Below are 10,543 nucleotides of genomic sequence, written 5' to 3'. Positions count from 1 at the left end.
CATTTGAGTGATTTCCAAGAGTAAAAATAAAGGTTCAATATGTAGTATGACACACAGAGAAAGAATCTCAGATAAGCAGAAGACTTTATGCTTTAAGCACTGAGAAATAATGCCCAAATAGCTGGAGGGCACCTGTGACCTTTAGGATAGAGGAGATCTGTAATGGAATAATCTGGATGAACAGTTGCCCCAGGTTACAATAAAGAGGGGTGTTCCCTGTTTTAATCCTGCAGGAGAATGAGGTTGATATTAAATAATTGCATGGATTTTAATGGCAAGTTTGTACCACTAACCCCAACGTGCCTTCCAAATAACACATCCGTGAGGAATGGATGGAGGGCTGGAGCACCTCTGCCATGGAGTCAGGCTGGGAGAGCTGGGGGTGTTGAACATGGAGAAGAGAGGGCTCCAGGGAGACCTTAAAGCCCTTTCTAGTGCCTAGTGGGGCTTGAAAAGAGCTGGAGAGGGCCTTTGGATAAGGTCCTGGAAGGACAGGACAAGGAGGAATGGCTTCCCCCAGACAGAAGGAAGGATTAGATGGGATATTGCAAGAAATTCTGACCTGTGGAGGGGGCGAGGCCCTGGTGTGCTCTGGTTGCTCTGAGTTGGGGCTGCCCCATCCCTGGAAGTGTTTAAGGCCAGGTTAGACAGGGCTTGGAGCCACCTGGTCTAGTGGAAGGTGTCCCTGCCCATGGCAGGGCATTGGAATGAGATGAGCTTTAATGTCCCTTCCAATCCAAACCTGTCTGTGATTCTGTGATTATAATATCCAGGAGCAAGTGTGAGAGTGGTGTACAAAGAAAGGGTCACGTTCTCAGCATAGTGTTTCCTGTAGTACAGCCTCCAGGATACCCCGCTGGGGAAGATGATAACAGCTCTACATTTAAAAGAAACTGTTGTAACCACCAAAAAACCCCCAAAAAACGGAAAAGCATCAACCAAGCATTTTGTGCTGATTTCTGTGATTTTGGTCTGTGGTTGACTGAAAAATGAGAAGCAGGACATAGAAATCAAGTGCTAAACCTGGTGTTTTCGACCTTCTGGTTGCTTCAGCCTTGCCTGTGTTGACCTGTATTTTGGAGAAGGTCTCCCCTGAGCCTCGTTTTCTCCAGGCTAAACACCTCCAGCTCCCTCAGCTGCTCCTCATCAGACTTGTGCATTTAATCCTTCATAGAGACTTTTAGTTTTTGCTGATACAAGAGTAGGTGGCACATTCCAGGTCACTGGTCCTGTGGGGTCAACATCCACACACTGAGCATGAGAGACACAGGTTTGACTCCCTGTGAAGTTACAGAGGCGAAAGCAAGCAAAGCCAAAAAGATCATCATAGAAAGACTGAAGCTGGAAGGGAGCTCTGAAGAGCCCAAACTTTTCCTTGCAGCAGATCTAGTGTCAATACAAGATCAGAATGCTCAAGATTGATTCCATCCCAAGCTTTATGGTGTCTCCTAGTGTTCACACTGAACAGTTTGATCAAGTCCATGTCTCTGTAATCAGTGCCTCCACCCTGAGGTTGATGAGAGAGCCAGCTGGGTTGAGGTCTGAGCTGGCCCCTCAAAGGTTTCTGCATTTCTCTGATGGGTTCCTGTCTCATTTTGTTTGAGGAAAATCTTGGTTCATCACTGAAGAATGTGCCCACTGTTACAGCTGATTTTCTCACCCTGCTCAAGTTACACCTGCCAACCCCTCTACCCTTTTTGTTCCCATTCCCCTCTCTTCTACTTGGAAAGTCAGATGCTGCCTATATACAACACTTTCAAAACCACATCAGTACAGAAACCCACAAAACAAAGGAAATGCTGAGTTTAGCTTACCACAGCTGATGACTCACTGTTGACATGCTGCTGGAAATACCCATTTCAAATTTTCCCATTTGTTTTTATGGACAGAGGTACATTTTTACAAGAAAGTTGTCCTCTGCATCAAATTCTGCATCCGTAGCATCAAGACTCAGGTTTTCTCAAACATCCTGTTGGCAATGGCAGTGTTCCATGAAATGGTATCTCCAGCAGAAAACCAGGCCTCAAAGGAAACACCACTGGTCCTCCTGGGTTGTCCTCAGCCCTCTGAGGTCATCTCTTTGGGATGAAAGGGGAGTGTTGCACGGGAAGGTTGCATCCCAAGGAGAAGAGTCAGCCCAGAGGACGCATAAACTGACTTTTGACTTGCTCAGCTGCATTCATGAGCTGGCCCTTGGTCTAGCAGGAGGTCTGACTCAGAGGGAGTCACCTGCACAAGGAGCTTTTGACTGCACTGCTCAGGAACCAGAAATTGCATCTAGCCCATGGCTAGTTTAGAAAGAGCTCATCTTCATGCCAGGTGATCCTTGGTGCCAGCAGCTATCTGGGGATTGAGTAACACTTGGAGCACAACTCTAACCCCAGCCAACCCTACCAAGCAGTAGGAGAAATAATCTCTGATCCTCACCTCCTATTGTCTTCTCCAACCACATCAAACACCTGGATCAGAGATCATTAAGACAGAATTGCATGAAGTGCACACTTCCCTTCTGTTCTTCCTACATTGATTATTTATCTGCTGTTCTCTCAAGAAAATATCCTCCCACACAGGGAAGGTGCTGTGACTACAGCAGGTTAGGAAATTCCCTTGAAATTCCTGCTGGATTGACAGGTCAAGCTCATGACAATGAATGGGGAGAGTATGTTTGCATCAGCAGCCTGCCCATAAGGAAGGGAATTGGCAAAGGATGCCTTCTGTATTTTGATGGTATGCTTTGTCTAAGTAATGGAATACAGACATCTTGGGGGTAGGGATGTCAACACAGAGTGGGACTCACCTCGTGTAATCTGAGAGGTGTCAAGCAGAGCTTGTCACTCTGGTAATCCTTATGGTCATCAGAGAGAAGTGAGCACTTCTGTAGTGCCTGGTGGCAGCTGTGCTTTGTATGTGTGTGTTCCTCTTGTCTTGACTGCACAGGGAGTGCTGAGAACCAGCTCTTAACAGGGCAAATCCTGCTTAGCCAAAACCAGAGCTGCTGGGACTTCAAGTCCCTTAGATGGGGGGAGGTAGGAGGGACTTCTTACAACTGTTTTCTGTGTTTGTTTCTTGTGAATCCAGTTTAATAAGGGCGTGTTCCTAATCCGACCAGGCTTTGAGTCCTGGCTGCTTTCTTCACCCACACATGGTGATGCAGCAGTGGGCCTCAGTGTCTGGGAGTCACCTGTCTATTCCACTGGTGCTCAGCTTTATTCCAAATGTGAATTTTAAGTAGCAGGTTTTGTTGATTTTAAAGCAGGTTTTGTTGAGTTTAGATTTAGCCACAGTCTTTAACATATAAGTCCTTGAAATGCCCCTGGAAAACATTACAATGTCTTGGGCACTCAAAATGCAAAGGGTATTATCACCTTCCAAAAAGATTTTATCATAAGCATGTTCAGGAAACAAGGAGTGTGAGCATTGCACAAGACTTAGGAATTGAGGATCTGTTTACTCAGAGGATCTCTTTACTCAGAAGTCTGGATTTTTTAGGAGTAGTAAGAAAGTTCTAAAAACACAAAATGATAAAACACGTAGTTACAAAGACAGTGAAAGGCCTGGAAGGGAAACTGTATGAAGAGGGCATGAAGTCAATTGGCTTGTTTAGGCTGGGGAAAAGGAGACTGAAGGGAGACTCATTGTGGTCTGCAGCTTCCTGATGAGGGGCAGAGAAGGGGCAGGAACTGATCTCTTTTCTCAGTGATAGTACCCGAGGGAATGGCCAGAAACTGGGAAGTTTAGGCTGGAAATTAGGAAAAGGTTCTTCACCCAGAAGAACCTGGTGATTAAGCACTGGAACAGTCTCCCCAGGGAAGTGGTCACAACACCAAACCTGTCTGAGTTCAAGAAGCATTTGGACAACACTCTCAGGCACGTGGTGGGATTGTTGTGGTGTCCTGAGCAGGGTCAGGAGTTGGACTGTGATGGTCCTGATGGGTTCCTTCCAGCTCAGGATATTCCATGATTCTAAGATTACACTTACCAGGAATAAGGGCTCTCCTGGCAGCTTCAGCATCTATGAGGGTTTCTCTTAAATCACAGTTTGAGTCTCTTAATAGGAGTTGATGTTTGTGTATCAGCAGGATCTGCCACCTCCTACCATGCAGCATTGTCACCTCTCTCCTGGCTGGAGGCAGTGAGCACTGACTGAGTAGAGTTGACACATTCAGAGGTGAAGGGTAGATCGGTGTTGCCCATGGCAGACAGCTGACCCAAGGCACAGCCCCTGATCACAAGGGCTGCTCTTCCTCGTGAGCAAAGAGACTCCTCCTCTGGAGTCTGGGCTGACCAACAACCTCATTTCCATATGGAGTCAGCCAGCAGTCAAACTGGAAATCATGTTGACGTAACTGCTAATTACCCTCAGTATAACTAATGTGTAGTAGCCAAGCCTGTATTTATTGCAGAGGGCCAGCTCTGTGCTCCGGAGTGGTTTAAGTGTGGTTCTCCTGGTGGGGTGGCTTTGTGTGGCTTGCAGGGGAACCAGGCTGGTGCAGAGACCATTGAATATGATCAGTCTCTCCTTGTGGAGAGAGATGAGCTGATGGGGCCTCATCTACTTGGTGTCTTTTCCCCAGAGGAGTCTGAACCTGGTTTCTGGAAGTGTGTCCTCTTCTTGGCTCTCTGAGGTATGTGGTGTGTTTTTTGTGGCTTTGGGATGTAGAAAGACTTAAATGTACAAGTCTCAGGACCAGAGGGTTTGGCCATTTAATGTGTTGTTATAGTTTTTCAGGCACCATCTGAGTTCAGGGCAGGGGGTTGAGAAAATGGGATCACAGAAATGCTGGTTGGCAACATCAGCTGGAGGACTCTAATTCAACTTCCTGATTGAAGCAGTAGCATTGTCAGCTGTGGACTGGTTTAGCTGTGTTTGCATCCAGCTAAGCCTTGAGTCACCTCTGCAATTCATCATTTGTCATTTCCCAACAACCAGTGGCATTGCTGTACTACCTGCCTAGAGGCATTTTTATCCTGCTATGCAACCTGCACCTTCCAAGCCACAGTCTGTGGCTACTGCCCTTTGTTATAGTGCCTGGCTCTACCACAAAGAGGTTGACTTTGTTGTCTTTGCCCTTTTGAGTAGCTGTAGGCAGCTTTCAGGCTGCCTTTCAAGCCACCCCTTTGCCAGACTTAACAAGCCTGAATCCCTGTTATCTGAAGGTATGTGCTCCCTGCCTCAGACCACCTTGGTAGCACATCTCAGAGCAGCTTCAAACCAGGAAAATCTCAACAGGATTTTGGAGTCTACATACATGGTGAAATCCTGGCCCTAACATACAAATGTCTTTCAGGAAGACAAATCAAAGGGTGATTAATAAATAGGTTTATTAATAAGTAAAGGTATTTAATCCTCTTAAAAAATATATCTGTATGAAACCACAGCATGGATTAGTTTCTGTAGAGACCAACATGTTAATGAAACCAAAGTGCAGTTGTGAGTGTTGCTGTATCTTATGATAAAGCATCTTATGGGAAGAAGTGTGCTGTTCTCACTGCATGGTGGAAAGAAAAGGAAATTTCACAAATCCAGGCTGCAGAGTTGTTTCAATATCTTGGACCTTCCATTTTACCTGGGGAACAACTGCAGGGTGTGAGACACCTCCAGTCAAACCTGCTAGCCTTTGAATTCCCTTGCTGCCAACAAGACCAGCAGTCGACTGGAGCAGTGCATCATCTTGCTGCTGCTGCTTTTCTCCAGGTAAAGTTTTCCCCTTGGTGCAGATGAGTGACCTGCTGCCTGTAAAGGTGATCAGAGACCGGAGGAGGAGGGAATGGGATGTGCTCCAAGCTTGCAGGGATCTGATTTCCATACCACAACGAACTGAACTTATTCCTGGATATGTGGGAAGGAGCTGCTCTGAAACCCGGAGACATGACTCCAGTCATGGTGTGGCTTGGCCTGCAATGCTTTTCTAGATATATCCCAAAAACAGAGTCAGCAGGAGAGGGGGTGGATTTTTTGCACAAGGCTTTTAAGTGTCTAAAAGTCAGACATCTGTAATCAAACTATCAGCTTTGACTGTCTTAATATACGAACTCATCTCTGGAGTCACCTTTTTCTCTCCATTGACTATAAAGGGCAGGTTTGGAAATCTCGTTTTTAAATGCCTGAGTTAGGATGAATGAATTCCATAAACAGATATTTTGCGAATCTCTTATTACTTCTTCCTTTGTAACACTTTTCTATAAGATTATTTTAGGGTTTTCATGTGTCACAGGTACATACACATTGCTCCTTTTGCCCTTCTGCATCACTGCTTTTGCCATCCACATTTTACCCCTGCTCCCAGGCTAACATCCTGTTTTTTCCTTGCTGCCATCTCTTCACCCATCAGCACCCAACCCACAGAAGTACTGGGGTGTGTTTGTGACAAGGGGTTTTGGTTGCTGCCTAATCCTCCCCAGAAGACTCTGTGTTGCCACCTGAGAATCAGAAAGAGAAAATTTTTGGTCTCCAAAACTGAAAGGAACTGAGGGAGTGATACAAACCACAGGGAACCTGGCAGCTCTCAACTGGTGAGTGTTTGTAGCAGGGTGATGCTTCATTGGTGACAAGGAGGAGACCCCTCTGTCACCTACTCTGCATGCTCTGGGAATGTGACACTCAGTCTGGTGGAGGTAATATAACCAAATCCCATGCCTACTTTTTCAACTGAAGTGGACAATATTAAAAAAACTGTCAATCCTTGGGAGGGATTAATGGATTGAACACGTTTATCTCCAAAATTCAATGATTGCCATAAGCCAGCATTTGGAATGTTGCATAGAATGGCTCAAGGAAATAGTTTAGAATGGGCAATGTACATCCAGTGTCCCTGGGGGGATTTGATAGCACAGTCAATCTCTTACATCCTTACCTTTTCTCACATTTTTCCCCATTAAAGTGGTACTTCTTACATGTCCCTGGACAAGGGTTGTGTCATTCACATGAGAGATGGGCCATGTTCCTTAAGGGAGAGCTGCACAGCAGAGGTACTTTAGGATCACTTCTGGGACACCGGGGAGGGACAGAAGAAGCAGCTGTTGCCTCTTCTAGGAACCTCCAATCTTTGGTCTGGTCTGGGTCAGTTTTTTAACCATCACTTGAGGCTCACAGTCATTCGAACACTTGGCAAAGGTGAAATGTGGCTGCCCCATCCCTGGAAGTGTTCAAGGCCAGGTTCAATGGCACTTTGAGAAATTTGATCTAGTGGAAGGTGTCCTTGCTTATGGCAGAGGGTTGGAATGAGATGATCCTTAAGATCCCTTCCAACCCAAACCATTCTGTAATTCTGCCTATAAAGATTACATGAACATACTCGGCACAGCAGGAAGGTGAGACATGCATGTCTCAGCACCCTGGTTGTTGCAAAGTGTGCTGGCCTTGAGGTGTCTCTGTCTCTGTCCTTGCTCACATCAGCAGAGTACCTCACAAAAACCACAGGTGGCACACAGGTCAATGAGGGTGGAATGTCCAGTATCCAGACACCTGCAGATCCTGCTGTGGCCATGGGATCTTTGCTGCCCTCGAAGGACAGCAGTGTGCAACAGCATATATCTCCTTGATCTACATGTCCAAGCAACATTTCTCTTTCCTAGATTTTGTTTTCTTATGCCCATTTGGCTTCTGCTGCTGTGACTTCCTCTGTCCTGAAGACCTGCAGTGCTCAATCTCCTTAGTGCCTCTTTGGCTATTCACTTTGTTTTTCCATGGGGACTGAAGACTCAGGATAAGACTTTGGTGGTCCCTCATTTTTTCAGTAGAATCACAGAATAATTGGGTTGGCAAAGACCACCAAGATCATTGAGTCCGACCTGTGACTGATCACCTTGTCAACTAGGGCAGAGCACTGAATGCCAAGCATTAAAGTGGAAACACCACTCTCCTCTGGTTCAAAATCCCCTTTTTCCAGTACTGCAGTCACAAGAGTTTTTTCCATTTCCCCACAGTTGCTCAGCTACCTCCCAACTTGCCCTGCTTTGAGCACGAGGTTGGACTGCTGCCTGTAGCATCTCATAGAAAGAAAACTGAGGTGGAAATCAGAACATCCTTGGGGAGAGGCCAGATCTGGACTTTGGAACAATTTCTCTAGGAAAGTGCTGCAAGTCCTGCTTCTTTTCAAACATGACATGGAAAGCTTACCAGAAGTACTTTGTCTAGGAACCTCTGAGCTCCCAACTGGGAGAAGACTGGAGGATCCAATAGGATTTTTTACAGGTTGAAGAAATGGAGGTTTGTCTTACAAAACAGACCCCATGGGAGCTGGATCAATGAGCAACAGAGCTCCTTCAACATCACTCACAGCTCTTTTCCATGTGGGACGTGCACAGCTCTGGACAACACGTGGGCACTGCCCACGCTGACATGAAAGGCAGAGCAGTGCCAGTTATTAAGGGCTGGAGCATAAATTTTATAAAAAAGTAGTGAAATGGAAAACCATGAGCTTGTCGATCCTAGGGGTATGAGGACAAGTCCATGGCTTCTTCTGCTTATTTCTGGTTATAACAACCAACATGTTGTTACAGTATTTCTGGACTTCTGGAAGTGCAGGAAAAATAGTCCAATTTAGTTGTGAATGAATGAGCAGTGGAAACATTCCCCTTCTCTGCCAGCTGTATCCCACCAGCACAAAAATGACTGCAGGCCATGACCTACTCTGTCCAAGTTCAGTGTCCTTCTCCATTTGCCTTCCAGGGGAGCAAGAGCCCTTCACCTGAAATCCTCCCACGATGCTGTGGCTGCTGCTGTTGCAGGTCTAGGTGAGCTGCTTCTGGCTGGGACACAGCGAGGTTGTGACATCCTTTGAAAGTTCATGTCCTTAGTTTTTCTGTGGCAATGCTCCCCAAAGGAAGCCCTGGAGCCTCAGAACCCAGCCTGGATCTGCCAGCACTACAGCAACAGTTATTACTATGCCACCCTGTATGACACAAACAGGTGTATTCCCGTGTACTCTGCTTACATCTACCAGCCTGGAACTGGCAAGAGACCTCAAACATGGTGTGTTGAGCCCCAGGTGAGTGTCCTCTCTTACAGCATGTCACCCTCCAGTCATTAAAACACAAATTGCAGCATTTAACTAAACACTTCTATTTCCTCCCACCCCTCCTACACGGACATGCAAAAGGACCCACTGGATGGGATTCACCTCATGTAACTTCAAACACCATCACCACAACACATCTTCCTGTGTATGGGGTTAGAGAAGGCAAACACTGGTGTTCCAGGAGTGTGGTACACCTGTAGCAGTCACAAGTGGAATCAGAGAATGGGGGTGGGAGGATCTGGAGAGAGCACTGGGCAGATATTGGGCTTGGAGAAGACAGCAGGAAAGAGGACCAGATGTGGCAGGAGAAAGGTCTCACCAAAATCACCTTTCAAACCTAGGAGTGGAAAATGCTCCTTGTCTCATGCATCCACCCTTACCTCCACCACAGGCTGCAGGCTGGATCACAAAGGTGACTAGTCAAAATGAGAACAGCAGGATTCCGAACTTCCTTTTTTTAAAAGCTCTAGTTCATCCAGGAGGGGCAATTTCTCTCAAATTCATTCATTTTCATACACTGATACAACAAAAAATAGTATGCTTGATACTCAGAGACTTCTGCTCCAGGGAAACCTGCTCCATTAGTCCCATCCCCAATACTAACAATTTTTCCTTTTCTTTACCTGTCAAGCTGATGGGTTCAAATTATGCCAAAACTGTGGGAAAAGGTTCGACCCTCTTACATGGTTACAATGTCAGCTTAGAGAAACTCAGCGAGAGCCAGGCTGTCCTCCAAGACTACAGGAACCTGATGGATTTGAGCTGGGGCAATTTGAACTCCAATGGCCATCACCTCGAGTACAACAGCAGGATGGCTACCTTCACCCTCACCAACATAGTGCCACAGGATGAGAAACCCAACAGCAGTGCCTGGAAAAATTACAGCAGCAAATGATGATCAGGAAGACCCAGGGCTGTACCACCACCTACATCATCGTGGGTGCTGCGCCTGGAAACATTGCCAAGGAATATGCCTGGGAATATTGCCAAGGCAGAGTTAATAAACCCAGCTACACCTGGTTGAGTGCCTGCCTTGATAAGAATCCCAAGGACATGGAACCTTGGGTGGTCATTGCCGAGAGTGACAAGAGCCAGGTCCTGGAACTCAAGATGGGCCAGCTGAAAGCCATGTTGACACGGCTCTGTGGGAGGGGACAGGTGTCTCCGTTCCACAGCATCTGTCCCTGGGAATAAGCCTCTCATCCTGGGTGTAAAAGGCTCAGGGAGTTTTGCTGAATGTCAGAGAATCATAGAATCACAGAATGGTTTGGTTTCGAATGGACTTTAAAGATCATTGAGTTACAACGCCCCTGCCACGGGCATCCTCTAGACCAGGTTGCTCAAAGTCACATCCAACCTGGCCTTGAACACTTCCAGGAATGAGGCAGCCACAACCTCTCTGGGCAACCAGCCCTAACCTCACTACGACCTCCTTTCAGGTAGCTGTAAAGTGCAATGAAGTCCTCCCGAGCCTCCTCTTCTCTAGACTAAAATCTAATCCTAATATCTAATCTAAACCTGCC

At 46.5% G+C, this 10,543-nt stretch overlaps 1 pseudogene; it reads left to right on the top strand.

Annotated features, from left to right (window-relative positions):
• The first annotated feature begins 4,289 nt into the window (after positions 1–4,289).
• LOC135415055 (endonuclease domain-containing 1 protein-like) lies at positions 4,290–10,227 on the top strand (annotated as a pseudogene).
• The last annotated feature ends 316 nt before the right edge of the window (positions 10,228–10,543 follow it).

This window comes from Pseudopipra pipra, chromosome 5 (genome assembly GCF_036250125.1).
Source record: "Pseudopipra pipra isolate bDixPip1 chromosome 5, bDixPip1.hap1, whole genome shotgun sequence".
Classification (NCBI taxonomy): Eukaryota; Metazoa; Chordata; class Aves; order Passeriformes; family Pipridae; genus Pseudopipra; species Pseudopipra pipra.
The sequence above is the reverse complement of the archived record's forward strand: the minus strand, read 5'-3'. Positions and strand labels throughout refer to the sequence as shown.